The sequence below is a fragment of the Nelumbo nucifera genome, chromosome 4, assembly GCF_055504915.1.
Source record: "Nelumbo nucifera cultivar China Antique chromosome 4, China Antique-T2T, whole genome shotgun sequence".
Lineage (NCBI taxonomy): Eukaryota > Viridiplantae > Streptophyta > Magnoliopsida > Proteales > Nelumbonaceae > Nelumbo > Nelumbo nucifera.
In genome coordinates, this window is record NC_142652.1 from 50,225,927 (window position 1) to 50,251,278 (window position 25,352).

Consider the following 25,352-nt stretch of genomic DNA (forward strand, 5'->3'; position numbering starts at 1 on the left):
GTTTCCAGTTGTCTCGCCGAAACAACAAATGGAATTCTCAAATACAAATCAAAATAAAATATTAATAAAATTGGGGTGCAACACGAGGACTTCCCAGGAGGTCACCCATGCTAGTACAACTCTCGCCCAAGCACACTTAACATCGGAGTTCTGATGGGATCCGGTGCATTAGTGCTGGTATGATCGCACCCGTTTAATTCATGCTCGCTTAGATCTTTATGCACTATCTTGCTCCCCTCCTTTAATTGTTTTAGACTTGAAAAAACTGTGTATGCAGCCATCCTCCCTTGGTAACCGTGCACAAACTCCTACGTGAGCAGAGTGTTTGCTTTTCAGATCTGCCGCACCCTCGGATATATGCAATACTATCATGGGGCCCACAATGCACGACGAATGTCAAAAGCCCGGTTTTTGCACGGTTCCCATTCAGTAAAGACGATCGTGCCGCAAATCGTCCGAGTATCCGGCGCTTTGTTTGCGTTTGTCTCGCCGAAACGACAAATGGAATTTGCAAATAGGATATCGAAATAAAATATTAATAAAATTGGGGTGCAACACGAGGACTTCCCAGGAGGTCAACCATCCAAGTACTACTCTCGCCCAAGCACGCTTAACTTCGGAGTTCTGATGGGATCCGGTGCATTAGTGCTGGTATGATCGCACCCGTTTAATTCATGCTCGCTTAGATCTTTATGCACTATCTTGCTCCCCTTCATTAATTGTTTTAGATTTGAAAAAGCTGTGTATGCTGCCTTCCTCCCTTGGTAATCGTGCACAAGCTCCTACGTGAGCGGAGTGTTTGCTTTTCAGATCTGCCGCACCACCGGATAAATGCAATACTATCGCGGGGCCCACAATGCACGACGAATGCCGAAAGCCCGGTTCTTGCATCGTTGCCATTCAGTTATGACGATCGTGCCGCAAATGGTCCGAGTATCCGACGCGTTGTTTCCAGTTGTGTCGCCGAAACAACAAATGGAATTTGCAAATACAAATCAAAATAAAATATTAATAAAATTGGGGTGCAACACGAGGACTTCCCATGAGGTCACCCGTCCTAGTACTACTCTCGCCCAAGCACGCTTAACTTCGGAGTTCTGATGGGATCCAGTGCATTAGTGCTGGTATGATCGCACCCGTTTAATTCATGCTCGCTTAGATCTTTATGCACTATTTTGCTCCCCTCCATTAATTGTTTTAGACTTGAAAAAACTGTGTTGCAGCCTTCCCACCTTGGTAACCGTGCACAAGCTCCTACGTGAGCGGAGTGTTTGCTTTTCAGATCTGCCGCACCCCCGGATAGATGCAATACTATCGCGGGGCCCACAATGCACGACGAATGGAAAAAGCCCGGTTTTTGCACGGTTCCCATTCAGTAATGACGATCGTGCCGCAAATGGTCCGAGTATCCGGCACGTTGTTTGTGTTTGTCTCGCCGAAACGACAAATGGAATTTGCAAATTCGATATCGAAATAAAATATTAATAAAATTGGGGTGCAACAAGAGGACTTCCCAGGAGGTCACCCATCCTGGTACTACTCTCGCCCAAGCACACTTAACTTCGGAGTTCTGATGGGATCCGGTGCATTAGTGCTGGTATGGTCGCACCAGTTTAATTCATGCTCGCTTAGATCTTTATGCACTATCTTGCACCCCTCCATTAATTGTTTTAGACTTTAAAAAACTATGTATGCAGCCTTACTCCCTTGGTAACCGTGCACAATCTCCTACGTGAGCGGAGTGTTTGCTTTTCAGATCTGCCGCACCACCGGATAAATGCAATATATCATGGGGCCCACAATGCACGACGAATGCCAAAAGCCGAGTTCTTGCACGGTTCCCATTCAGTAATGACGATCGTGCCGCAAATGGTTCGAGTATCTGACGCATTGTTTGCGTTTGTCTCGCCGAAACGACAAATGGAATTTGCAAATACGATATCGAAATAAAATATTAATAAAATTGGGGTGCAACACGAGGACTTCCCAGGAGGTCACCCATCCTAGTACTACTCTCACCCAAGCTTGCTTAACTTTGGAGTTTTGATGGGATTCGATGCATTAGTGCTGGTATGCTAGCACCCGTTTAATTCATGCTCGCTTAGATCTTTATGCACTATCTTGCTGCCCTCCATTAATTGTTTTAAACTTGAAAAAAGTGTGTATGCTGCCTTCCTCCCTTGGTATCCGTGCACAAGCTCCTACGTGAGCGGAGTGTTTGTTTTTCAGATCTGCCGCACCCCCGGATAGATGCAATACTATCGCGGGGCCCACAATGCACGACGAATGCCAAAAGCCCGGTTCTTGCACGGTTCCCATTCAGTAATGACGATCGTGCCGCAAATGGTCCGAGTATCCGGCGCGTTGTTTGTGTTTGTCTCGCCGAAACGACAAATGGAATTTGCAAATACAAATCAAAATAAAATATTAATAAAATTGGGGTGCAACACGAGGACTTCCGAGGAGGTCACCCATCCTAGTACTACTCTCGCCCAAGCACGCTTAACTTCGGAGTTCTGATGGGATCAGCTGCATTAGTGCTGGTATGATCGCACCCGTTTAATTCATGCTCGCTTAGATCTTTACGCACTATCTTGCTCCCCTCCATTAATTGTTTTAGACTTGAAAAAACTGTGTATGCAGCTTTCCTCCCTTGGTAACCGTGCACAAGCTCCTACGTGAGTAGAGTGTTTGCTTTTCAGATCTGCCGCACCCCCGGATAGATGCAATACTATCGCGGGGCCCACAATGCACGACGAATGCCAAAAGCCCGATTTTTGCACGGTTCCCATTCAGTAATGACGATCGTGCCGCAAATGGTCCGAGTATCCGGCGCGTTGTTTGCGTTTGTCTCGCCGAAACGACAAATGGAATTTGCAAATAGGATATCGAAATAAAATATTAATAAAATTGGGGTGCAACACGAGGACTTCCCAGGAGGTCACCCAGCCTATTACTACTCTCGCCCAAGCACACTTAACTTCGGAGTTCTGATGGGATCTGGTGCATTAGTGCTGGTATGATCTTACCCGTTTTATTCATGCTCGCTTAGATCTTTATGCACTATCTTGCTCCCCTCCATTAATTGTTTTACATTTGAGAAAACTGTGTATGCAGCCTTCCTCCCTTGGAAACCGTGCACAAGCTCCTACGTGAGAGGATTGTTTGCTTTTTAGATCTGCCGCACCACTGGATAAATGCAATACTATTGCGGGGCCCACAATGCACGACGAATGCCAAAAGCCCGGTTCTTGAACGGTTCCCATTCAGTAATGACGATCGTGCCGCAAATGGTCCGAGTATCCGGCGCTTTTTTTGCGTTTGTCTCGCCGAAACGACAAATGGAATTTGCAAATACGATTTCGAAATAAAATATTATTAAAATTGGGGTGCAACATGAGGACTTCCTAGGAGGTCAACCATCCTAGTACTACTCTCGCCCAAACACGCTTAACTTCGGAGTTCTGATGGGATCCGGTGCATTAGTGCTGGTATGATCGCACCCGTTTAATTCATGCTCGCTTAGATCTTTATGCACTATCTTGCTCCCCTCCATTTATTGTTTTAGATTTGAAAAAACTGTGTATGCAGCCTTCCTCCATTGGTAACCGTGCACAAGCTCCTACGTGAGCGGAGTGTTTGCTTTTCAGATCTGCCGCACCACCGGATAAATGCAATACTATCGCGGGGCCCACAATGCACGACGAATGCCAAAAGCCGAGTTCTTGCACGGTTCCCATTCAGTAATGACGATCGTTCCGCAAATGGTCCGAGTATCCGACGCGTTGTTTGCGTTTGTCTCGCCGAAACGACAAATGGAATTTGCAAACACGATATCGAAATAAAATATTAACAAAATTGGGGTGCAACACGAGGACTTCCCAGGAGGTCACCATTCCTAGTACTACTCTCGCCCAAACACGCTTAACTTCGGAGTTTTGATGGGATCCGGTGCATTAGTGCAAGTATGATCGCACCCGTTTAATTCATTCTCGCTTAGATCTTTATGCACTATCTTGCTCCCCTCCATTAATTGTTTTAGACTTCAAAAAAGTGTGTATTCAGCCTTCCTCCCTTGGTAACCGTGCACAAGCTCCTACGTGAGCGGTGTGTTTGCTTTTCAGATCTGCGCACCCCCGGATAGATGCAGTACAATCGCAGGGGCCCACAATGCAAGACGAATGCCGAAAGCCGAAAGCCCGATTTTTGCACTGTTCCCATTCAATAATAACTATCGCGGGGCCCACAATGCACGACGAATGCCAAAAGCCGAGTTCTTGCACGGTTCCCATTCAGTAATGACGATCGTTCCGCAAATGGTCCGAGTATCCGACGCGTTGTTTGCGTTTGTCTCGCCGAAACGACAAATGGAATTTGCAAACACGATATCGAAATAAAATATTAATAAAATTGGGGGGCAACAAGAGGACTTCCCAGGAGGTCACCCATCCTAGTACTACTCTCGCCCAAGCACACTTAATTTCGGAGTTCTGATGGAATCCGGTGCATTAGTGCTGCTATGATCACACCCGTTTAATTCAGGCTCGCTTAGATCTTTATGCACTATCTTGCTCCCCTCCATTAATTGTTTTAGATTTGAAAAAAGTGTGCATGCAGCCTTCCTCCCTTGGTAACCGTGCACATGCTCCTACGTGAGCAGAGTGTTTGCTTTTCAAATCTGCCGCACCCTCGAATAGATGCAATACTATCGTTGGGCCCAGAATGCACGACGAATGCAAAAAGCCCGGTTTTTGCACGGTTCCCATTCAGTAATGACGATCGTGCCGCAAATGGTCCGAGTATCCGGCGCGTTGTTTGCGTTTGTCTCGCCGAAACGACAAATGGAATTTGTAAATACGATATCGAAATAAAATATTAATAAAATTGGGGCGCAATACGAGGACTTCCCAAGAGGTCACCCATCCTAGTACTACTCTCGCCCAAGCACACTTAACTTCGAAGTTCTGATGGGATCCGATGCATTAGTGCTGGTATGATCGCACCCGTTTAATTCATGCTCGCTTAGATCTTTATGCACTATCTTGCTCCCCTCCATTATTTGTTTTAGACTTGAAAAAAGTGTGTATGCAGCCTTCCTCCCTTGGTAACCGTGCACAAGCTCCTACGTGAGCGGAATGTTTGCTTTTCAGATCTGCCGCACCACCGGATAAATGCAATACTATCGCGGGGCCCACAATGCACGACGAATGCCAAAAGCCCGGTTTTTGCACGGTTCCCATTCAGTAATGACGATCGTGCCGCAAGTGGACCGAGTATCCAATGCGTTGTTTCCATTTTTCTCGCCGAAACAACAAATGGAATTTGCAAATACAAATCAAAATAAAATATTAATAAAATTGGGGTGTAACACGAGGACTTCCAAGGAGGTCCCCCATCCTAGTACTACTCTTGCCCAAGCACAATTAACTTCGGAGTTCTGATGGGATCCGGTGCATTAGTGCTGGTATGATCGCACACGTTTAATTCATGCTCGCTTAGATCTTTATGCACTATCTTGCTCCCCTCCATTAATTGTTTTACATTTGAAAAAACTGTGTATGCAGCCTTCCTCCCTTGGAAACCGTGCACAAGCTCCTACGTGAGAGGATTGTTTGCTTTTCAGATCTGCCGCACCATTCAGTAATGGGATCCGGTGCATTAGTCCTGGTATGATCGCACCCGTTTAATTCATGCTCGCTTAGATCTTGATGCACTATCTTGCTCCCCTCCATTAATTGTTTTAGACTTGAAAAAAGTGTGTACGCAGCCTTCCTCCCTTGGTAACCGTGCACAAGCTCCTACGTGAGCGGAGTGTTTGCTTTTTAGATCTGCCGCACCCCCGAATAGATGCAATACTATCGCGGGGCCCACAATGCAAGACGAATGCCGAAAGCCCGGTTCTTGCACGGTTCCCATTCAGTAATGACGATCATGCCGCAAATGGTCCGAGTATCAGACGCGTTGTTTCCAGTTGTCTCGCCGAAACAACAAATGGAATTTGCAAATACAAATCAAAATAAAATATTAATAAAATTGGGGTGCAACACGAGGACTTCCCAGGAGGTCACCCTTCCTAGTACTACTCTCGCCCAAGCTCGCTTAACTTCGGAGTTCTGATGGGATCCGGTGCATTAGTGCTGGTATGATCTTACCCATTTAATTAATGCTCGCTTAGATCTTTATGCACTTTCTTGCTCCCCTCCATTAATTGTTTCAGACTTGAAAAAAGTGTGTATGCAACCTTCCTCCCTTGGTAACCGTGCACAAGCTCCTACGTGAGCGGTGTGTTTGCTTTTCAGATTTGCCGCACCCACGGATAGATGCAATACTATCGCGGGCCCACAATGCAAGACAAATGCCGAAAGCCCGGTTCTTGCACCGTTCCCATTCAGTAATGACGATCGTCCCGCAAGTGGTCCGAATATCCGATGCGTTATTTCTAGTTGTCTCGCTGAAACAACAAATGGAATTTGCAAATACAAATCAAAATAAAATATTAATAAAATTGGGGTGCAACACGAGGACTTCCGAGGAGGTCACCCATCCTAGTACTACTCTCGCCCAAGCACGCTTAACTTCGGAGTTCTGATGGGATCCGGTGCATTAGTGCTGGTATGATCGCACCCGTTTAATTCATGCTCGCTTAGATCTTTATGCACTATCTCGCTCCCCTCCATTAATTGTTTTAGACTTGAAAAAACTGTGTATGCAGCCTTCCTCCCTTGGTAACCGTGCACAAGCTCCTACGTGAGTAGAGTGTTTGCTTTTCAGATCTGCCCCACCACCGGATAAATGCAATACTATCGCGGGGCCCACAATGCACGACGAATGCCAAAAGCCCGGTTTTTGCACGGTTCCCATTCAGTAATGACGATCGTGCCGCAAATGTCCCGAGTATCCGACGCGTTGTTTGCGTTTGTCTCGCCGAAACGACAAATGGAATTTGCAAATAGGATATCGAAATAAAATATTAATAAAATTGGGGTGCAACACGAGGACTTCCCAGGAGGTCACCCATCCTAGTACTACTCTCGCCCAAGCACACTTAACTTTGGAGTTCTGATGGGATCTGGTGCATTAGTGCTGGTATGATCGCACCCGTTTTATTCATGCTCGCTTAGATCTTTATGCACTATCTTGCTTCCCTCCATTAATTGTTTTACATTTGAAAAAACTGCGTATGCAGCCTTCCTCCCTTGGAAACCGTGCACAAGCTCCTACGTGAGAGGACTGTTTGCTTTTCAGATCTGCCGCACCACTAGATAAGTGCAATACTATTGCGGGGCCCACAATGCACGACGAATGCCAAAAGCCCGGTTCTTGAACGGTTCCCATTCAGTAATGACGATCGTGCCGCAAATGGTCCGAGTATCCGGCGCTTTTTTTGCGTTTGTCTCGCCGAAACGACAAATGGAATTTGCAAATACGATATCGAAATAAAATATTAATAAAGTTGGGGTGCAAAACGAGGACTTCCCAGGAGGTCAACCATCCTAGTACTACTCTCGCCCAAGCACGCTTAACTTCGGAGTTCTGATGGGATCCGGTGCATTAGTGCCGGTATGATCGCACCCGTTTAATTCATGCTCGCTTAGATCTTTATGCACTATCTTGCTCCCCTCCATTAATTGTTTTAGATTTGAAAAAAGTGTGTATGCAGCCTTCCTCCCTTGGTAACCGTGCACAAGCTCTTACGTGAGCGGAGTGTTTGCTTTTCAGATCTGCCGCACCACCGGATAAATGCAATACTATCGCGGGGCCCACAATGCACAACGAATGCCAAAAGCCGAGATCTTGCACGGTTCCCATTCAGTAATGACGATCGTTCCGCAAATGGTCCGAGTATCCGACGCGTTGTTTGCGTTTGTCTCGCCGAAATGACAAATGGAATTTGCAAACACGATCTCGAAATAAAATATTAATAAAATTGGGGTGCAACACGAGGACTTCCCAGGAGGTCACCATTCCTAGTACTACTCTCGCCCAAGCATGCTTAACTTCGGAGTTCTGATGGGATCCGGTGCATTAGTGCAGGTATGATCGCACCCGTTTAATTCATGCTCGCTTAGATCTTTATGCACTATCTTGCTCCCCTCCATTAATTGTTTTAGATTTGAAAAAAGTGTGTATGCAGCCTTCCTCCCTTGGTAACCGTGCACAAGCTCCTACGTGAGCGGTGTGTTTGCTTTTCAGATCTGCGCAGCCCCGGATAGATGCAATACTATCACGGGGCCCACAATGCAAGACGAATGCCGAAAGCCCGGTTCTTGCACCGTTCCCATTCAGTAATGACGATCGTCCCGCAAGTCGTCCGAGTATCCGACGCGTTGTTTCCAGTTGTCTCGCCGAAACAACAAATGGAATTTGCAAATACAAATCAAAATAAAATATTAATAAAATTGGGGTGCAACACGAGGACTTCCCAGGAGGTCACCCATCCTAATACTACTCTCGCCCAGGCATGCTTAACTTCGGAGTTCTGATGGGATCCGGTGCATTAGTGCTGGTATGATCGCACCCGTTTAATACATGCTCGCTTAGATCTTTATGCACTATCTTGCTCCCCTCCATTAATTGTTTTAGACTTGAAAAAACTGTGTTGCAGCCTTCCTTCCATGGTAACCGTGCACAAGCTCCTACGTGAGCAGAGTATTTGCTTTTCAGATCTGCCGCACCCCCACATAGATGCAATACTATCACGGGGCCCACAATGCACAACGAATGCCAAAAGCCCGATTTTTGCACGGTTCCCATTCAATAATAACGATCGTGCCGCAAATGTTCCGAGTATCCGGCGCGTTGTTTGCGTTTTTCTCGCCGAAACGACAATTGGAATTTGCAAATACGATATCGAAAAAAAATATTAATAAAATTTGGGTGCAACACGAGGACTTCCTAGGAGGTCACCCATCCTAGTACTACTCTCGCCCAAACACACTTAACTTCGGAGTTCTGATGGGATCCGGTGCATTACTGCTGGTATGATCGCACCCGTTTAATTCATGCTCGTTTAGATCTTTATGCATTATCTTGCTCCCCTCCATTAATTGTTTTAGACTTGAAAAAACTGTGTATGCAGCCTTCCTCCCTTGGTAACCGTGCACAAGCTCCTACGTGAGTAGAGTGTTTGTTTTTCAGATCTGCCGCACCCCCGGATAGATGCAATACTATCGCGGGGCCCACAATGCTAGACGAATGCCGAAAGCCCTGTTCTTTCACCGTTCCCATTCAGTAATGACGATCGTCCCGCAAGTGGTCCGAGTATCCGACGCGTTGTTTCCAGTTGTCTCGCCGAAACAACAAATGCAATTTGCAAATACAAATCAAAATAAAATATTAATAAAATTGGGGTGCAACACGAGGACTTCCCCGGAGGTCACCCATCCTAGTACTACTCTCGCCCAAGCACGCTTAACTTGGGAGTTCTGATGGGATCTGGTGCATTAGTGCTGGTATGATCGCACCCGTTTAATTCTTGCTCGCTTAGATCTTTATGCACTATCTTGCTCCCCTCCATTAATTGTTTTAGACTTGAAAAAACTGTGTATGCAGCCTTCCTCCCTTGGTAACCGTGCACAAGCTCCTACGTGAGCGGAGTGTTTGCTTTTTAGATCTGCCGCCCCCCGGATAGATGCAAATACTATCGCGGGGCCCACAAGGCATGACGAATGCCGAAAGCCCGGTTCTTGCACCGTTCCCATTCAGTAATGACGATCGTGCCGCAAATGGTCCGAGTATCCGACGCGATGTTTGCGTTTGTCTCGCCGAAACGACAAATGGAATTTGCAAACACGATATCGAAATAAAATATTAATAAAATTGAGGTGCAACACGAGGACTTCCCAGGAGGTCACCCATCCTAGTACTACTCTCGCCCAAGCACGCTTAACTTCGGAGTTCTGATGGGATCCGGTGCATTAGTGCTGGAATGATCGCACCCGTTTAATTCATGCTCGCTTAGATCTTTATGCACTATCTTGCTCCCCTCCATTAATTGTTTTAGACTTGAAAAAAGTGTGTATGCAGCCTTCCTCCCTTGGTAACCGTGCACAAGCTCCTACGTGAGCGGTGTGTTTGCTTTTCCGATCTGCCGCACCCCCGGATAGATGCAATACTATCGCAGGGCCCTCAATGCAAGACGAATGCCGAAAGCCCGGTTCTTGCACCGTTCCCATTCAGTAATGACGATCGTCCCGCAAGTGGTCCGAGTATCCGACGCGTTATTTCCAGTTGTCTCGCTGAAACAACAAATGGAATTTGCAAATACAAATCAAAATAAAATATTAATAAAATTGGGGTGCAACACGAGGACTTCCCAGGAGGTCACCCATCCTAGTTCTACTCTCGCCCAAGCACGCTTAACTTCGGAGTTCTGATGGGATCCAGTGCATTAGTGCTGGTATGATCACAACCTTTTAATTCATGCTCGCTTAGATCTTTATGCACTATCTTGCTCCCCTCCATTAATTGTTCTAGACTTGAAAAAACTGTGTATGCAGCCTTCCTCCCTTGGTAACCGTGCACAAGCTCCTATGTGAGCAGAGTGTTTGCTTTTCAGATCTGCCGCACCCCCGGATAGATGCAATACTATCGCGGGGCCCACAATGCACGACGAAAGCCAAAAGCCCGGTTTTTGCACGGTTCCCATTCAGTAATGACGATCGTGCCACAAATGGTCCGAGTTTCCGGCACGTTGTTTGCGTTTGTCTCGCCGATACGACAATTGGAATTTGCAAATACGATATCGAAATAAAATATTAATAAAATTGGGGTGCAACACGAGGACTTCCCAGGAGGCAAACCATCCTAATACTACTCTCGCCCAAGCACGCTTAACTTCGGAGTTCTGATGGGATCCGGTGCATTAGTGCTGGTATGATCACACCCGTTTAATTCATGCTCGCTTAGATCTTTATGCACTATCTTGCTCCCCTCCATTAATTGTTTTAGATTTGAAAAAAGTGTGTATGCAGTCTTCCTCCCTTGATAACCGTGCACAAGCTCCTACGTGAGCTGAGTGTTTGTTTTTCAGATCTGCCGCACCTCCGGATAGATGCAATACTATCGCGGGGCCCACAATGCATGACGAATGCCGAAAGCCCGGTTCTTGCATCGTTGCCACTCAGTAACGACGATCGTGCCGCAAATGGTCCGACTATCCAACGCGTTGTTTCCAGTTGTCTCGCCGAAACAACAAATGGAATTTCCAAATACAAATCAAAATAAAATATTAATAAAATTGGAGTGCAACACGAGGACTTCCCAGGATGTCACCCATTCTAGTACTACTCTCGCCCAAGCACAATTAACTTCGGAGTTCTGATGGGATCCGGTGCATTAGTGCTGGTATGATCGCACCCGTTTAATTCATGCTCGCTTAGATCTTTATGCACTATCTTGCTCCCCTCCATTAATTGTTTTAGATTTGAAAAAAGTGTGTATGCAGCCTTCCTCCCTTGATAACCGTGCACAAGCTCCTACGTGAGCTGAGTGTTTGTTTTTCAGATCTGCCGCACCTCCGGATAGATGCAATACTATCGCGGGGCCCACAATGCATGACGAATGCCGAAAGCCCGGTTCTTGCATCGTTGCCACTCAGTAATGACGATCGTGCCGCAAATGGTCCGAGTATCCGACGCGTTGTTTCCAGTTGTCTCGCCGAAACAACAAATGGAATTTCCAAATACAAATCAAAATAAAATATTAATAAAATTGGAGTGCAACACGAGGACTTCCCAGGATGTCACCCATTCTAGTACAATCTCGCCCAAGCACAATTAACTTCGGAGTTCTGATGGGATCCGGTGCATTAGTGCTGGTATGATCGCACCCGTTTAATTCATGCTCGCTTAGATCTTTATGCACTATCTTGCTCCCCTCCATTAATTGTTTTAGACTTGAAAAAAGTGTGTATGCAGCCTTCCTCCCTTGGTAACCGTGTACAAGCTCCTACGTGAGCGGTGTGTTTGCTTGTCAGATCTGCCGCACCCCCGGATAGATGCAATACTATCGCGGGGCCCACAATGCAAGACGAATGCCGAAAGCCCGGTTCTTGCACCGTTCCCATTCAGTAATGACGATCGTCCCGCAAGTGGTCCGAGTATCCGACGCGTTATTTCCAGTTGTCTCGCTGAAACAACAAATGGAATTTGCAAATACAAATCAAAATAAAATATTAATAAAATTGGGGTGCAACACGAGGACTTCCTAGGAGGTCACCCATCCTAGTTCTACTCTCGCCCAAGCACGCTTAACTTCGGAGTTCTGATGGGATCCAGTGCATTAGTGCTGGTATGATCACAACCATTTAATTCATGCTCGCTTAGATCTTTATGCACTATCTTGCTCCCCTCCATTAATTGTTTTAGACTTGAAAAAACTGTGTATGCAGCCTTCCTCCCTTGGTAACCGTGCACAAGCTCCTACGTGAGCAGAGTGTTTGTTTTTCAGATCTGCCGCACCCCCGGATCGGTGCAATACTATCGTGGGGCCCACAATGCACGACGATTGCCAAAAGCCCGGTTTTTGCACGGTTCCCATTCAGTAATGACGATCGTGCCGCAAATGGTCCGAGTATCCGGCGCGTTGTTTGCGTTTGTCTCGCCGAAACGACAATTGGAATTTGCAAATACGATACCGAAATAAAATATTAATAAAATAGGGGTGCAACACAAGGACTTCCCAGGAGGTCACCCATCATAGTACTACTCTCGCCCAAACACACTTAACTTCGGAGTTCTAATGAGATCCGGTGCATTAGTGCTGGTATGATCGCACCCGTTTAATTCATGCTCGCTTAGATCTTTATGCACTATTTTGCTGCCCTCCATTAATTGTTTTAGAATTGAAAAAAGTGTGCATGCAGCCTTCCTCCCTTGGTAACCGTGCACAAGCTCCTACGTGAGCGGTGTGTTTGCTTTTCAGATCTGCCGCACCCCCAGATAGATGCAATACTATCGCGGGGCCCACAATGCACCACGAATGCCAAAAGCCCGGTTTTTGCACGGTTCCCATTCAGTAATGACGATCGTGCCGCAAATGGTCCGAGTATCCGGCGCGTTGTTTGCGTTTGTCTCGCTTAAACGACAATTGGAATTTGCAAATACGATATCGAAATAAAATATTAATAAAATTGGGGTGCAACACGAGGACTTCCCAGGAGACAAACCATCCTAATACTACTCTCGCCCAAGCACGCTTAACTTCGGAGTTCTGATGGGATCCGGTGCATTAGTGCTGGTATGATCACACCCGTTTAATTCATGCTCGCTTAGATCTTTATGTACTTTCTTGCTCCCCTCCATTAATTAATTTAGACTTGAAAAAACTGTGTATGCAGCCTTCCTCCCTTGGTAACCGTGCACAAGCTCCTACGTGAGCAGAGTGTTTGCTTTTCAGATCTGCCGCACCCCCGGATAGATGCAATACTATCGCGGGGCCCACAATGCACGACGAATGCCAAAAGCCCGGTTTTATGCACGGTTCCCATTCAGTAATGAGGATCGTGCCGTAAATGGTCCGAGTATCCGGCGCATTGTTTGCGTTTGTCTCGCCGAAACGACAATTGGAATTTGCAAATACGATATCGAAAAAAAATATTAATAAAATTTGGGTGCAACACGAGGACTTCCTAGGAGGTCACCCATCCTAGTACTACTCTCGCCCAAACACAGTTAACTTCGGAGTTCTGATGGGATCCGGTGCATTACTGCTGGTATGATCGCACCCGTTTAATTCATGCTCGTTTAGATCTTTATGCATTATCTTGCTCCCCTCCATTAATTGTTTTAGACTTGAAAAAACTGTGTATGCAGCCTTCCTCCCTTGGTAACCGTGCACAAGCTCCTACGTGAGTAGAGTGTTTGTTTTTCAGATCTGCCGCACCCCCGGATAGATGCAATACTATCGCGGGGCCCACAATGCATGACGAATGCCGAAAGCCCGGTTCTTGCACCGTTCCCATTCAGTAATGACGATCGTGCCGCAAATGGTCCGAGTATCCGACGCGTTGTTTGCGTTTGTCTCGCCGAATCGACAAATGGAATTTGCAAACACGATATCGAAATAAAATATTAATAAAATTGAGGTGCAACACGAGGACTTCCCAGGAGGTCACCCATCCTAGTACTACTCTCGCCCAAACACAGTTAACTTCGGAGTTCTGATGGGATCCGGTGCATTACTGCTGGTATGATCGCACACGTTTAATTCATGCTCGTTTAGATCTTTATGCATTATCTTGCTCCCCTCCATTAATTGTTTTAGACTTGAAAAAACTGTGTATGCAGCCTTCCTCCCTCGGTAACCGTGCACAAGCTCCTACGTGAGCGGAGTGTTTGCTTTTTAGATCTGCCGCCCCCCGGATAGATGCAATACTATCGCGGGGCCCACAATGCATGACGAATGCCGAAAGCCCGGTTCTTGCACCGTTCCCATTCAGTAATGACGATCGTGCCGCAAATGGTCCGAGTATCCGACGCGTTGTTTGCGTTTGTCTCGCCGGAACGACAAATGGAATTTGCAAACACGATATCGAAATAAAATATTAATAAAATTGAGGTGCAACACGAGGACTTCCCAGGAGGTCACCCATCCTAGTACTACTCTCGCCCAAGCACGCTTAACATCGGAGTTCTGATGGGATCCGGTGCATTACTGCTGGTATGATCGCACCCGTTTAATTCATGCTCGTTTAGATCTTTATGCACTATCTTGCTCCCCTCCATTAATTGTTTTAGACTTGAAAAAAGTGTGTATGCAGCCTTCCTCCCTTGGTAACCGTGCAAAAGGTCCTACGTGAGCGGTGTGTTTGCTTTTCCGATCTGCCGCACCCCCGGATAGATGCAATACTATCGCGGGGCCCACAATGCTAGACGAATGCCGAAAGCCCTGTTCTTTCACCGTTCCCATTCAGTAATGACGATCGTCCCGCAAGTGGTCCGAGTATCCGACGCGTTGTTTCCAGTTGTCTCGCCGAAACAACAAATGCAATTTGCAAATACAAATCAAAATAAAATATTAATAAAATTGGGGTGCAACACGAGGACTTCCTAGGAGGTCACCCATCCTAGTACTACTCTCGCCCAAGCACGCTTAACTTGGGAGTTCTGATGGGATCTGGTGCATTAGTGCTGGTATGATCGCACCCGTTTAATTCATGCTCGCTTAGAACTTTATGCACTATCTTGCTCCCCTCCATTAATTGTTTTAGACTTGAAAAAACTGTGTATGCAGCCTTCCTCCCTTGGTAACCGTGCACAAGGTCCTACGTGAGCGGAGTGTTTGCTTTTTAGATCTGCCGCCCCCCGGATAGATGCAATACTATCGCGGGGCCCACAATGCATGACGAATGCCGAAAGCCCGGTTCTTGCACCGTTCCCATTCAGTAATGACGATCGTGCCGCAAATGGTCCGAGTATCCGACGCGTTGTTTGCGTTTGTCTCGCCGAAACGACAAATGGAATTTGCAAACACGATATCGAAATAAAATATTAATAAAATTGAGGTGCAACACGAGGACTTCCCAGGAGGTCACCCATCCTAGTACTACTCTCGCCCAAACACAGTTAACTTCGGAGTTCTGATGGGATCCGGTGCATTACTGCTGGTATGATCGCACCCGTTTAATTCATGCTCGTTTAGATCTTTATGCATTATCTTGCTCCCCTCCATTAATTGTTTGAGACTTGAAAAAACTGTGTATGCAGCCTTCCTCCCTTGGTAACCATGCACAAGCTCCTACGTGAGCGGAGTGTTTGCTTTTTAGATCTGCCGCCCCCCGGATAGATGCAATACTATCGCGGGGCCCACAATGCATGACGAATGCCGAAAGCCCGGTTCTTGCACCGTTCCCATTCAGTAATGACGATCGTGCCGCAAATGGTCCGAGTATCCGACGCGTTGTTTGCGTTTGTCTCGCCGAAACGACAAATGGAATTTGCAAACACGATATCGAAATAAAATATTAATAAAATTGACGTGCAACACGAGGACTTCCCAGGAGGTCACCCATCCTAGTACTACTCTCGCCCAAGCACGCTTAACTTCGGAGTTCTGATGGGATCTGGTGCATTAGTGCTGGAATGATCGCACCCGTTTATTTCATGCTCGCTTATATCTTTATGCACTATCTTGCTCCCCTCCATTAATTGTTTTAGACTTGAAAAAAGTGTGTATGCAGCCTTCCTCCCTTGGTAACCGTGCACAAGCTCCTACGTGAGCGGTGTGTTTGCTTTTCCGATCTGCCGCACCCCCGGATAGATGCAATACTATCGCGGGGCCCACAATGCTAGACGAATGCCGAAAGCCCTGTTCTTTCACCGTTCCCATTCAGTAATGACGATCGTCCCGCAAGTGGTCCGAGTATCCGACGCATTGTTTCCAGTTGTCTCGCCGAAACAACAAATGCAATTTGCAAATACAAATCAAAATAAAATATTAATAAAATTGGGGTGCAACACGAGGACTTCCCAGGAGGTCACCCATCCTAGTACTACTCTCGCCCAAGCACGCTTAACTTGGGAGTTCTGATGGGATCTGGTGCATTAGTGCTGGTATGATCGCACCCGTTTAATTCATGCTCGCTTAGATCTTTATGCACTATCTTGCTCCCCTCCATTAATTGTTTTAGACTTGAAAAAACTGTGTATGCAGCCTTCCTCCCTTGGTAACCGTGCACAAGGTCCTATGTGAGCAGAGTGTTTGCTTTTTAGATCTGCCGCCCCCCGGATAGATTCAATACTATCGCGGGGCCCACAATGCATGACGAATGCCGAAAGCCCGGTTCTTGCACCGTTCCCATTCAGTAATGACGATCGTGCCGCAAATGGTCCGAGTATCCGACGCGTTGTTTGCGTTTGTCTCGCCGAAACGACAAATGGAATTTGCAAACACGATATCGAAATAAAATATTAATAAAATTGAGGTGCAACACGAGGACTTCCCAGGAGGTCACCCATCCTAGTACTACTCTCGCCCAAACACAGTTAACTTCGGAGTTCTGATGGGATCCGGTGCATTACTGCTGGTATGATCGCACCCGTTTAATTCATGCTCGTTTAGATCTTTATGCATTATCTTGCTCCCCTCCATTAATTGTTTTAGACTTGAAAAAACTGTGTATGCAGCCTTCCTCCCTTGGTAACCGTACACAAGCTCCTACGTGAGCGGAGTGTTTGCTTTTTAGATCTGCCGCCCCCCGGATAGATGCAATACTATCGCGGGGCCCACAATGCATGACGAATGCCGAAAGCCCGGTTTTTGCACGGTTCCCATTCAGTAATGACGATCGTGCCGCAAATGGTCCGAGTATCCGGCGCGTTGTTTGCGTTTGTCTCGCCGAAACGACAATTGGAATTTGCAAATACGATATCGAAATAAAATATTAATAAAATTGGGGTGCAACACGAGGACTTCCCAGGAGGTCACCCATCCTAGTACTACTCTCGCCCAAACACACTTAACTTCGGAGTTCTGATGGGATCCGGTGCATTAGTGCTGGTATGATCGCACCCGTTTAATTCTTGCTCACTTAGATCTTTATGCATTATCTTGCTCCCCTCCATTAATTGTTTTAAACTTGAAAAAGCTGTGTATGCAGCCTTCCTCCCTTGGTAACCGTGCACAAGCTCCTACGTGAGTAGAGTGTTTGTTTTTCAGATCTGCCGCACCCCCGGATGGATGCAATACTATCGCGGGGCCCACAATGCTAGACGAATGCCGAAAGACCTGTTCTTGCACCGTTTCCATTCAGTAATGACGATCGTCCCGCAAGTGGTCCGAGTATTTGACGCGTTGTTTCCAGTTGTCTCGCCGAAACATCAAATGCAATTTGCAAATACAAATCAAAATAAAATATTAATAAAATTGGGGTGCAACACGAGGACTTCCCAGCAGGTCACCCATCCTAGTACTACTCTCGCCCAAGCACGCTTAACTTGGGAGTTCTGATGGGATCCGGTGCATTAGTGCTGGTATGATCGCACCCGTTTAATTCTTGCTCGCTTAGATCTTTATGCACTATCTTGCTCCCCTCCATTAATTGTTTAGACTTGAAAAAACTGTGTATGCAGCTTTCCTCCCTTGGTAACCGTGCACATGCTCCTACGTGAGCAGAGTGTTTGCTTTTCAGATCTGCCGCACCCCCGGATAGATGCTATACTATCGCGGGGCCCACAATGCACGACGAATGTTAAAAGCCCGGTTTTTGCACGGTTCCCATTCAGTAATGACGATCGTGCCGCAAATGGTCCGAGTATCCGGCGCGTTGTTTGCGTTTGTCTCGCCGAAACGACAATTGGAATTTGCAAATACGATATCGAAATAAAATAATAATAAAATTGGGGTGCAACACGAGGACTTCCCAGGAGGTCACCCATCCTAGTACTACTCTCGCCCAAACACACTTAACTTCGGAGTTCTGATGGGATCCGGTGCATTAGTGCTGGTATGATCGCACCCGTTTAATTCATGCTCGCTTAAATCTTTATGCAGTATCTTGCTCCCCTCCATTAATTGTTTTAGACTTGAAAAAACTGTGTATGCCGCCTTCCTCCCTTGGTAACCATGCACAAGCTCCTACGTGAGTAGAGTGTTTGTTTTTCAGATCTGCCGCACCCCCGGATAGATGCAATACTATCACGGGGCCCACAATGCTAGACGAATGCCGAAAGCCCTGTTCTTGCACCGTTCCCATTCAGTAAAGACGATCGTCCCGCAAGTGGTCCGAGTATTCGACGCGTTGTTTCCAGTTGTCTCTCCGAAACAACAAATGCAATTTGCAAATACAAATCAAAATAAAATATTAATAAAATTGGGGTGCAACACGAGGACTTCCCAAGAGGTCACCCATCCTAGTACTACTCTCGCCCAAGCACGCTTAACTTGGGAGTTCTGATGGGATCTGGTGCATTAGTGCTGGTATGATCGCACCCGTTTAATTCTTGCTCGCTTAGATCTTTATGCACTATCTTGCTCCCCTCCATTAATTGTTTTAGACTTGAAAAAACTGTGTATGCAGCCTTCCTCCCTTGGTAACCGTGCACAAGCTCCTACGTGAGCGGAGTGTTTGCTTTTTAGATCTGCCGCCCCCCCGGATAGATGCAATACTATCGCCGGGCCCACAATGCATGACGAATGCCGAAAGCCCGGTTCTTGCACCGTTCCCATTCAGTAATGACGATCGTGCCGCAAATGGTCCGAGTATCCGACGCGTTGTTTGCGTTTGTCTCGCCGAAACGACAAATGGAATTTGCAAACACGATATCGAAATAAAATTTTAATGAAATTGCGGTGCAACACGAGGACTTGCCAGGAGGTCACCCATCCTAGTACTACTCTCGCCCAAGCACGCTTAACTTCGGAGTTCTGATGGGATCCGGTGCATTAGTGCTGGTATGATCGCACCCATTTAATTAATGCTCGCTTAGATCTTTATGCACTATCTTGCTCCCCTCCATTAATTGTTTTAGACTTGAAAAAAGTGTGTATGCATCCTTCCTCCCTTGATAACCGTGCACAAGCTCCTACGTGAGCGGAGTGTTTGCTTTTCAGATCTACCGTAACCCCGGATAGATGCAATACTATCGCGGGGCCCACAATGCATGACGAATGCCGAAAGCCCGGTTCTTGCATCGTTGCCACTCAGTAATGACGATCGTGCCGCAAATGGTCCGACTATCCGACGCGTTGTTTCCAGTTGTCTCGCCGAAACAACAAATGGAATTTCCAAATACAAATCAAAATAAAATATTAATAAAATTGGAGTGCAACACGAGGACTTCCCAGGATGTCACCCATTCTAGTACAATCTCGCCCAAGCACAATTAACTTCGGAGTTCTGATGGGATCCGGTGCATTAGTGCTGGTATGATCGCACCCGTTTAATTCATGCTCGCTTAGATCTTTATGCACTATCTTGCTCCCCTCCATTAATTGTTTTAGACTTGAAAAAAGTGTGTATGCAGCCTTCCTCCCTTGGTAACCGTGCACAAGCTCCTACGTGAGCGGTGTGTTTGCTTTTCAGATCTGCCGCACCCCCGGATAGATGCAATACTATCGCGGGGCCCACAATGCAAGACGAATGCCGAAAGCCCGGTTCTTGCACCGTTCCCATTCAGTAATGACGATCGTCCCGCAAGTGGTCCGAGTATCCGACGCGTTATTTCCAGTTGTCTCGCTGAAACAACAAATGGAATTTGCAAATACAAATCAAAATAAAATATTAATAAAATTGGGGTGCAACACGAGGACTTCCCAGGAGGTCACCCATCCTAGTTCTACTCTCGCCCAAGCACGCTAAACTTCGGAGTTCTGATGGGATCCAGTGCATTAGTGCTGGTATGATCACAACCATTTAATTCATGCTCGCTGAGATCTTTATGCACTATCTTGCTCCCCTCCATTAATTGTTTTAGACTTGAAAAAACTGTGTATGCAGCCTTCCTCCCTTGGTAACCGTGCACATGCTCCTACGTGAGCAGAGTGTTTGTTTTTCAGATCTGCCGCACCCCCGGATAGATGCAATACTATCATGGGGCCCACAATGCACGACGATTGCCAAAAGCCCGGTTTTTGCACGGTTCCCATTCAGTAATGACGATCGTGCCGCAAATGGTCCGAGTATCCGGCGCGTTGTTTGCGTTTGTCTCGCCGAAACGACAATTGGAATTTGCAAATACGATATCGAAATAAAATATTAATAAAATAGGGGTGCAACACAAGGACTTCCCAGGAGGTCACCCATCGTAGTACTACTCTCGCCCAAACACACTTAACTTCGGAGTTCTAATGAGATCCGGTGCATTAGTGCTGGTATGATCGCACCCGTTTAATTCATGCTCGCTTAGATCTTTATGCACTATCTTGCTGCCCTCCATTAATTGTTTTAGAATTGAAAAAAGTGTGCATGCAGCCTTCCTCCCTTGGTAACCGTGCACAAGCTCCTACGTGAGCGGTGTGTTTGCTTTTCAGATCTGCCGCATCCCCAGATAGATGCAATACTATCGCGGGGCCCACAATGCACGACGAATGCCAAAAGCCCGGTTTTTGCACGGTTCCCATTCAGTAATGACGATCGTGCCGCAAATTGTCCGAGTATCCGGCCCGTTGTTTGCGTTTGTCTCGCTGAAACGACAATTGGAATTTGCAAATACGATATCGAAATAAAATATTAATAAAATTGGGGTGCAACACGAGGACTTCCCAGGAGACAAACCATCCTAATACTACTCTCGCCCAAGCACGCTTAACTTCGGAGTTCTGATGGGATCCGGTGCATTAGTGCTGGTATGATCACACCCGTTTAATTCATGCTCGCTTAGATCTTTATGCACTTTCTTGCTCCCCTCCATTAATTGTTTTAGACTTGAAAAAACTGTGTATGCAGCCTTCCTCCCTTGGTAACCGTGCAAAAGCTCCTACGTGAGCAGAGTGTTTGCTTTTCAGATCTGCACACCCCCGGATAGATGCAATACTATCGCGGGGCCCACAATGCACGACGAATGCCAAAAGCCCGGTTTTATGCACGGTTCCCATTCAGTAATGAGGATCGTGCCGTAAATGGTCCGAGTATCCGGCGCATTGTTTGCGTTTGTCTCGCCGAAACGACAATTGGAATTTGCAAATACGATATCGAAAAAAAATATTAATAAAATTTGGGTGCAACACGAGGACTTCCTAGGAGGTCACCCATCCTAGTACTACTCTCGCCCAAACACAGTTAACTTCGGAGTTCTTATGGGATCCGGTGCATTACTGCTGGTATGATCGCACCCGTTTAATTCATGCTCGTTTAGATCTTTATGCATTATCTTGCTCCCCTCCATTAATTGTTTTAGACTTGAAAAAACTGTGTATGCAGCCTTCCTCCCTTGGTAACCGTGCACAAGCTCCTACGTGAGTAGAGTGTTTGTTTTTCAGATCTGCCGCACCCCCGTATAGATGCAATACTATCGCGGGGCCCACAATGCTAGACGAATGCCGAAAGCCCTGTTCTTTCACCGTTCCCATTCAGTAATGACGTTCGTCCCGCAAGTGGTCCGAGTATCCGACGCGTTGTTTCCAGTTGTCTCGCCGAAACAGCAAATGCAATTTGCAAATACAAATCAAAATAAAATATTAATAAAATTGGGGTGCAACACGAGGACTTCCCAGGAGGTCACCCATCCTAGTACTACTCTCGCCCAAGCACGCTTAACTTGGGAGTTCTGATGGGATCTGGTGCATTAGTGCTGGTTTGATCGCACCCGTTTAATTCTTGCTCGCTTAGATCTTTATGCACTATCTTGCTCCCCTCCATTAATTGTTTTAGACTTGAAAAAACTGTGTATGCAGCCTTCCTCCCTTGGTAACCGTGCACAAGCTCCTACGTGAGCGGAGTGTTTGCTTTTTAGATCTGCCGCCCCCCGGATAGATGCAATACTATCGCGGGGCCCACAATGCATGACGAATGCCGAAAGCCCGGTTCTTGCACCGTTCCCATTCAGTAATGACGATCGTGCCGCAAATGGTCCGAGTATCCGACGCGTTGTTTGCGTTTGTCTCGCCGAAACGACAAATGGAATTTGCAAACACGATATCGAAATAAAATATTAATAAAATTGAGGTGCAACACGAGGACTTCCCAGGAGGTCACCCATCCTAGTACTACTCTCGCCCAAACACAGTTAACTTCGGAGTTCTGATGGGATCCGGTGTATTACTGCTGGTATGATCGCACCCGTTTAATTCATGCTCGTTTAGATCTTTATGCATTATCTTGCTCCCCTCCATTAATTGTTTTAGATTTGAAAAAACTGTGTATGCAGCCTTCCTCCCTTGGTAACCGTGCACAAGCTCCTACGTGAGCGGAGTGTTTGCTTTTTAGATCTGCCGCCCCCCGGATAGATGCAATACTATCGCGGGGCCCACAATGCATGACGAATGCCGAAAGCCCGGTTCTTGCACCGTTCCCATTCAGTAATGACGATCGTGCCGCAAATGGTCCGAGTATCCGACGCGTTGTTTGCGTTTGTCTCGCCGAAACGACAAATGGAATTTGCAAACACGATATCGAAATAAAATATTAATAAAATTGAGGTGCAACACGAGGACTTCCCAGGAGGTCACCCATACTAGTACTACTCACGCCCAAGCACGCTTAACTTCGGAGTTCTGATGGGATCCGGTGCATTAGTGCTGGAATGATCGCACCCGTTTATTTCATGCTCGCTTAGATCTTTATGCACTATCTTGCTCCCCTCCATTAATTGTTTTAGACTTGAAAAAAGTGTGTATGCAGCCTTCCTCCCTTGGTAACCGTGCACAAGCTCCTACGTGAGCGGTGTGTTTGCTTTTCCGATCTGCCGCACCCCCGGATAGATGCAATACTATCGCGGGGCCCACAATGCTAGACGAATGCCGAAAGCCCTGTTCTTTCACCGTTCCCATTCAGTAATGACGATCGTCCCGCAAGTGGTCCGAGTATCCGACGCGTTGTTTCCAGTTGTCTCGCCGAAACAACAAATGCAATTTGCAAATACAAATCAAAATAAAATATTAATAAAATTGGGGTGCAACACGAGGACTTCCCAGGAGGTCACCCATCCTAATACTACTCTCGCCCAAGCACGCTTAACTTAGGAGTTCTGATGGGATCCGATGCATTAGTGCTGGTATGATCGCACCCGTTTAATTCATGCTCGCTTAGATCTTTATGCACTATCTTGCTCCCCTCCATTAATTGTTTTAGATTTGAAAAAACTGTGTATGCAGCCTTCCTCCCTTGGTAACCGTGCACAAGCTCCTACGTGAGCGGTGTGTTTGCTTTTTAGATCTGCCGCACCCCCGGATAGATGCAATACTATCGCGGGGCCCTCAATGCAAGACGAATGCCGAAAGCCCGGTTCTTGCACCGTTCCCATTCAGAAATGACGATCGTCCCGCAAGTGGTCCGAGTATCCGACGCGTTGTTTCCAGTTGTCTCGCCGAAACAACAAATGGAATTTGCAAATACAAATCAAAATAAAATATTAATAAAATTGGAGTGCAACACGAGGACTTCCGAGGAGGTCACCCATCCAAATACTACAATCGCCCAAGCACGCTTAACTTCGGAGTTCCGATGGGATCTGGTAAATTAGTGCTGCTATGATCGGACCCGTTTAATTCATGCTCGCTTAGATCTTTATGCACTATCTTGCTCCCCTCCATTAATTGTTTTAGATTTGAAAAAACTGTGTATGCAGCCTTCCTCCCTTGGTAACCGTGCACAAGCTCCTACGTGAGCGGAGTGTTTGCTTTTTAGATCTGCCGCACCCCCGGATAGATGCAATACTATCACGGGGCCCACAATGCATGACGAATGCCGAATGCCCAGTTCTTGCAATGTTCCCATTCAGTAATGACGATCGTGCCGCAAATGGTCCGAGTATCCGACGCGTTGTTTGCGTTTGTCTCGCCGAAACGACAAATGGAATTTGCAAACACGATATCGAAATAAAATATTAATAAAATTGCGGTGCAACACGAGGACTTCCCAGGAGGTCACCCATCCTAGTACTACTCTCGCCCAAACACGCTTAACTTCGGAGTTCTGATGGGATCCGGTGCATTAGTGCTGGTATGATCGCACCCATTTAATTAATGCTCGCTTAGATCTTTATGCACTATCTTGCTCCCCTCCATTAATTGTTTTAGATTTGAAAAAAGTGTGTATGCATCCTTCCTCCCTTGCTAACCGTGCACAAGTTCCTACGTGAGCGGAGTGTTTGTTTTTCAGATCTACCGTACCCCCGGATAAATGCAATACTATCGCGGGGCCCACAATGCACGACGAATGCCAAAAGCCGAGTTCTTGCACGGTTCACATACAGTAATGACGATCGTGCCGCAAATGGTCCGAGTATCCGACGCGTTGTTTGCGTTTGTCTCGCCGAAACGACAAATGGAATTTGCAAACACGATATCGAAATAAAATATTAATAAAATTGAGGTGCAACACGAGGACTTCCCAGGAGGTCACCCATCCTAGTACTACTCTCGCCCGAGCACGCTTAACTTCGGAGTTCTGATGGGATCCGGTGCATTAGTGCTGGTATGATCGCACCGATTTAATTCATGCTCGCTTAGATCTTTATGCACTATCTTGCTCCCCTCCATTAATTGTTTTAAACTTGAAAAAAGTGTGTATGCAGCCTTCCTCCCATGGTAACCGTGCACAAGCTCCTACGTGAGCGGTGTGTTTGCTTTTCAGATCTGCAGCACCCCCGGATAGATGCAATACTATCGCGGGGCCCTCAATGCAAGACGAATGCCGAATGCCCGGTTCTTGCACCGTTCCCATTCAGTAATGACGATCGTCCCGCAAGTGGTCC

General features: G+C 46.7%; 39 non-coding genes and 14 pseudogenes across 39 annotated transcripts; all 53 read right to left on the reverse strand.

The window, feature by feature from the left end:
* Positions 1-72: 72 nt before the first annotated feature.
* Positions 73-191, reverse strand: LOC148792553 (5S ribosomal RNA). Its single transcript, XR_016068792.1, has one exon. It is a non-coding gene; the product is annotated as a 5S ribosomal RNA (ribosomal RNA).
* Positions 192-546: 355 nt separating this feature from the next.
* On the reverse strand, positions 547-665 carry LOC148792554 (5S ribosomal RNA). Its single transcript, XR_016071505.1, has one exon. It is a non-coding gene; the product is annotated as a 5S ribosomal RNA (ribosomal RNA).
* Positions 666-1,019: 354 nt separating this feature from the next.
* On the reverse strand, positions 1,020-1,138 carry LOC148792555 (5S ribosomal RNA). The gene has a single exon (XR_016073195.1). It is a non-coding gene; the product is annotated as a 5S ribosomal RNA (ribosomal RNA).
* Positions 1,139-1,492: 354 nt separating this feature from the next.
* Positions 1,493-1,611, reverse strand: LOC148792556 (5S ribosomal RNA). Its single transcript, XR_016075283.1, has one exon. It is a non-coding gene; the product is annotated as a 5S ribosomal RNA (ribosomal RNA).
* A 354-nt stretch (positions 1,612-1,965) lies between these two features.
* On the reverse strand, positions 1,966-2,084 carry LOC148792557 (5S ribosomal RNA; annotated as a pseudogene).
* A 354-nt stretch (positions 2,085-2,438) lies between these two features.
* On the reverse strand, positions 2,439-2,557 carry LOC148792558 (5S ribosomal RNA). Its single transcript, XR_016070242.1, has one exon. It is a non-coding gene; the product is annotated as a 5S ribosomal RNA (ribosomal RNA).
* Positions 2,558-2,912: 355 nt separating this feature from the next.
* On the reverse strand, positions 2,913-3,031 carry LOC148792559 (5S ribosomal RNA; annotated as a pseudogene).
* Positions 3,032-3,386: 355 nt separating this feature from the next.
* On the reverse strand, positions 3,387-3,505 carry LOC148792560 (5S ribosomal RNA). The gene has a single exon (XR_016070327.1). It is a non-coding gene; the product is annotated as a 5S ribosomal RNA (ribosomal RNA).
* A 355-nt stretch (positions 3,506-3,860) lies between these two features.
* Positions 3,861-3,979, reverse strand: LOC148792561 (5S ribosomal RNA; annotated as a pseudogene).
* Positions 3,980-4,412: 433 nt separating this feature from the next.
* Positions 4,413-4,531, reverse strand: LOC148792562 (5S ribosomal RNA; annotated as a pseudogene).
* A 355-nt stretch (positions 4,532-4,886) lies between these two features.
* LOC148792563 (5S ribosomal RNA) lies at positions 4,887-5,005 on the reverse strand. The gene has a single exon (XR_016069166.1). It is a non-coding gene; the product is annotated as a 5S ribosomal RNA (ribosomal RNA).
* Positions 5,006-5,359: 354 nt separating this feature from the next.
* LOC148792564 (5S ribosomal RNA) lies at positions 5,360-5,478 on the reverse strand (annotated as a pseudogene).
* Positions 5,479-6,035: 557 nt separating this feature from the next.
* LOC148792565 (5S ribosomal RNA) lies at positions 6,036-6,154 on the reverse strand (annotated as a pseudogene).
* Positions 6,155-6,507: 353 nt separating this feature from the next.
* Positions 6,508-6,626, reverse strand: LOC148792566 (5S ribosomal RNA). Its single transcript, XR_016072139.1, has one exon. It is a non-coding gene; the product is annotated as a 5S ribosomal RNA (ribosomal RNA).
* Positions 6,627-6,981: 355 nt separating this feature from the next.
* On the reverse strand, positions 6,982-7,100 carry LOC148792567 (5S ribosomal RNA). The gene has a single exon (XR_016075649.1). It is a non-coding gene; the product is annotated as a 5S ribosomal RNA (ribosomal RNA).
* Positions 7,101-7,455: 355 nt separating this feature from the next.
* LOC148792568 (5S ribosomal RNA) lies at positions 7,456-7,574 on the reverse strand. Its single transcript, XR_016072706.1, has one exon. It is a non-coding gene; the product is annotated as a 5S ribosomal RNA (ribosomal RNA).
* A 355-nt stretch (positions 7,575-7,929) lies between these two features.
* LOC148792569 (5S ribosomal RNA) lies at positions 7,930-8,048 on the reverse strand. The gene has a single exon (XR_016070333.1). It is a non-coding gene; the product is annotated as a 5S ribosomal RNA (ribosomal RNA).
* Positions 8,049-8,401: 353 nt separating this feature from the next.
* LOC148792570 (5S ribosomal RNA) lies at positions 8,402-8,520 on the reverse strand. Its single transcript, XR_016073659.1, has one exon. It is a non-coding gene; the product is annotated as a 5S ribosomal RNA (ribosomal RNA).
* Positions 8,521-8,874: 354 nt separating this feature from the next.
* Positions 8,875-8,993, reverse strand: LOC148792571 (5S ribosomal RNA). The gene has a single exon (XR_016069777.1). It is a non-coding gene; the product is annotated as a 5S ribosomal RNA (ribosomal RNA).
* Positions 8,994-9,347: 354 nt separating this feature from the next.
* On the reverse strand, positions 9,348-9,466 carry LOC148792572 (5S ribosomal RNA). The gene has a single exon (XR_016069900.1). It is a non-coding gene; the product is annotated as a 5S ribosomal RNA (ribosomal RNA).
* A 355-nt stretch (positions 9,467-9,821) lies between these two features.
* Positions 9,822-9,940, reverse strand: LOC148792573 (5S ribosomal RNA). The gene has a single exon (XR_016072597.1). It is a non-coding gene; the product is annotated as a 5S ribosomal RNA (ribosomal RNA).
* A 354-nt stretch (positions 9,941-10,294) lies between these two features.
* On the reverse strand, positions 10,295-10,413 carry LOC148792574 (5S ribosomal RNA). Its single transcript, XR_016070589.1, has one exon. It is a non-coding gene; the product is annotated as a 5S ribosomal RNA (ribosomal RNA).
* A 355-nt stretch (positions 10,414-10,768) lies between these two features.
* On the reverse strand, positions 10,769-10,887 carry LOC148792575 (5S ribosomal RNA). The gene has a single exon (XR_016069102.1). It is a non-coding gene; the product is annotated as a 5S ribosomal RNA (ribosomal RNA).
* A 354-nt stretch (positions 10,888-11,241) lies between these two features.
* LOC148792576 (5S ribosomal RNA) lies at positions 11,242-11,360 on the reverse strand. Its single transcript, XR_016070247.1, has one exon. It is a non-coding gene; the product is annotated as a 5S ribosomal RNA (ribosomal RNA).
* A 354-nt stretch (positions 11,361-11,714) lies between these two features.
* Positions 11,715-11,832, reverse strand: LOC148792577 (5S ribosomal RNA; annotated as a pseudogene).
* A 354-nt stretch (positions 11,833-12,186) lies between these two features.
* Positions 12,187-12,305, reverse strand: LOC148792578 (5S ribosomal RNA; annotated as a pseudogene).
* A 355-nt stretch (positions 12,306-12,660) lies between these two features.
* On the reverse strand, positions 12,661-12,779 carry LOC148792579 (5S ribosomal RNA). The gene has a single exon (XR_016075245.1). It is a non-coding gene; the product is annotated as a 5S ribosomal RNA (ribosomal RNA).
* Positions 12,780-13,134: 355 nt separating this feature from the next.
* LOC148792580 (5S ribosomal RNA) lies at positions 13,135-13,253 on the reverse strand. Its single transcript, XR_016070403.1, has one exon. It is a non-coding gene; the product is annotated as a 5S ribosomal RNA (ribosomal RNA).
* Positions 13,254-13,609: 356 nt separating this feature from the next.
* On the reverse strand, positions 13,610-13,728 carry LOC148792581 (5S ribosomal RNA; annotated as a pseudogene).
* A 355-nt stretch (positions 13,729-14,083) lies between these two features.
* Positions 14,084-14,202, reverse strand: LOC148792582 (5S ribosomal RNA; annotated as a pseudogene).
* A 354-nt stretch (positions 14,203-14,556) lies between these two features.
* On the reverse strand, positions 14,557-14,675 carry LOC148792583 (5S ribosomal RNA). Its single transcript, XR_016075292.1, has one exon. It is a non-coding gene; the product is annotated as a 5S ribosomal RNA (ribosomal RNA).
* Positions 14,676-15,029: 354 nt separating this feature from the next.
* Positions 15,030-15,148, reverse strand: LOC148792584 (5S ribosomal RNA). The gene has a single exon (XR_016070062.1). It is a non-coding gene; the product is annotated as a 5S ribosomal RNA (ribosomal RNA).
* A 354-nt stretch (positions 15,149-15,502) lies between these two features.
* On the reverse strand, positions 15,503-15,621 carry LOC148792585 (5S ribosomal RNA). Its single transcript, XR_016070045.1, has one exon. It is a non-coding gene; the product is annotated as a 5S ribosomal RNA (ribosomal RNA).
* A 354-nt stretch (positions 15,622-15,975) lies between these two features.
* Positions 15,976-16,094, reverse strand: LOC148792586 (5S ribosomal RNA). The gene has a single exon (XR_016069773.1). It is a non-coding gene; the product is annotated as a 5S ribosomal RNA (ribosomal RNA).
* A 354-nt stretch (positions 16,095-16,448) lies between these two features.
* On the reverse strand, positions 16,449-16,567 carry LOC148792587 (5S ribosomal RNA). The gene has a single exon (XR_016075613.1). It is a non-coding gene; the product is annotated as a 5S ribosomal RNA (ribosomal RNA).
* A 354-nt stretch (positions 16,568-16,921) lies between these two features.
* LOC148792588 (5S ribosomal RNA) lies at positions 16,922-17,040 on the reverse strand. Its single transcript, XR_016070046.1, has one exon. It is a non-coding gene; the product is annotated as a 5S ribosomal RNA (ribosomal RNA).
* A 354-nt stretch (positions 17,041-17,394) lies between these two features.
* On the reverse strand, positions 17,395-17,513 carry LOC148792589 (5S ribosomal RNA). Its single transcript, XR_016072052.1, has one exon. It is a non-coding gene; the product is annotated as a 5S ribosomal RNA (ribosomal RNA).
* Positions 17,514-17,867: 354 nt separating this feature from the next.
* Positions 17,868-17,986, reverse strand: LOC148792590 (5S ribosomal RNA). The gene has a single exon (XR_016074990.1). It is a non-coding gene; the product is annotated as a 5S ribosomal RNA (ribosomal RNA).
* A 354-nt stretch (positions 17,987-18,340) lies between these two features.
* On the reverse strand, positions 18,341-18,459 carry LOC148792591 (5S ribosomal RNA). Its single transcript, XR_016072053.1, has one exon. It is a non-coding gene; the product is annotated as a 5S ribosomal RNA (ribosomal RNA).
* A 354-nt stretch (positions 18,460-18,813) lies between these two features.
* LOC148792592 (5S ribosomal RNA) lies at positions 18,814-18,932 on the reverse strand. Its single transcript, XR_016068745.1, has one exon. It is a non-coding gene; the product is annotated as a 5S ribosomal RNA (ribosomal RNA).
* Positions 18,933-19,287: 355 nt separating this feature from the next.
* Positions 19,288-19,406, reverse strand: LOC148792593 (5S ribosomal RNA). Its single transcript, XR_016075569.1, has one exon. It is a non-coding gene; the product is annotated as a 5S ribosomal RNA (ribosomal RNA).
* A 354-nt stretch (positions 19,407-19,760) lies between these two features.
* On the reverse strand, positions 19,761-19,878 carry LOC148792594 (5S ribosomal RNA; annotated as a pseudogene).
* A 354-nt stretch (positions 19,879-20,232) lies between these two features.
* Positions 20,233-20,351, reverse strand: LOC148792595 (5S ribosomal RNA; annotated as a pseudogene).
* Positions 20,352-20,706: 355 nt separating this feature from the next.
* LOC148792596 (5S ribosomal RNA) lies at positions 20,707-20,825 on the reverse strand. Its single transcript, XR_016075347.1, has one exon. It is a non-coding gene; the product is annotated as a 5S ribosomal RNA (ribosomal RNA).
* Positions 20,826-21,180: 355 nt separating this feature from the next.
* On the reverse strand, positions 21,181-21,299 carry LOC148792597 (5S ribosomal RNA). Its single transcript, XR_016070404.1, has one exon. It is a non-coding gene; the product is annotated as a 5S ribosomal RNA (ribosomal RNA).
* Positions 21,300-21,654: 355 nt separating this feature from the next.
* On the reverse strand, positions 21,655-21,773 carry LOC148792598 (5S ribosomal RNA; annotated as a pseudogene).
* A 354-nt stretch (positions 21,774-22,127) lies between these two features.
* LOC148792599 (5S ribosomal RNA) lies at positions 22,128-22,246 on the reverse strand. Its single transcript, XR_016070048.1, has one exon. It is a non-coding gene; the product is annotated as a 5S ribosomal RNA (ribosomal RNA).
* A 354-nt stretch (positions 22,247-22,600) lies between these two features.
* On the reverse strand, positions 22,601-22,719 carry LOC148792600 (5S ribosomal RNA). The gene has a single exon (XR_016069826.1). It is a non-coding gene; the product is annotated as a 5S ribosomal RNA (ribosomal RNA).
* A 354-nt stretch (positions 22,720-23,073) lies between these two features.
* LOC148792601 (5S ribosomal RNA) lies at positions 23,074-23,192 on the reverse strand. The gene has a single exon (XR_016074501.1). It is a non-coding gene; the product is annotated as a 5S ribosomal RNA (ribosomal RNA).
* Positions 23,193-23,546: 354 nt separating this feature from the next.
* Positions 23,547-23,665, reverse strand: LOC148792602 (5S ribosomal RNA). Its single transcript, XR_016069510.1, has one exon. It is a non-coding gene; the product is annotated as a 5S ribosomal RNA (ribosomal RNA).
* A 354-nt stretch (positions 23,666-24,019) lies between these two features.
* Positions 24,020-24,138, reverse strand: LOC148792603 (5S ribosomal RNA; annotated as a pseudogene).
* Positions 24,139-24,493: 355 nt separating this feature from the next.
* On the reverse strand, positions 24,494-24,612 carry LOC148792604 (5S ribosomal RNA). Its single transcript, XR_016073182.1, has one exon. It is a non-coding gene; the product is annotated as a 5S ribosomal RNA (ribosomal RNA).
* Positions 24,613-24,967: 355 nt separating this feature from the next.
* Positions 24,968-25,086, reverse strand: LOC148792605 (5S ribosomal RNA). Its single transcript, XR_016072244.1, has one exon. It is a non-coding gene; the product is annotated as a 5S ribosomal RNA (ribosomal RNA).
* Between the last annotated feature and the right edge of the window lie 266 nt (positions 25,087-25,352).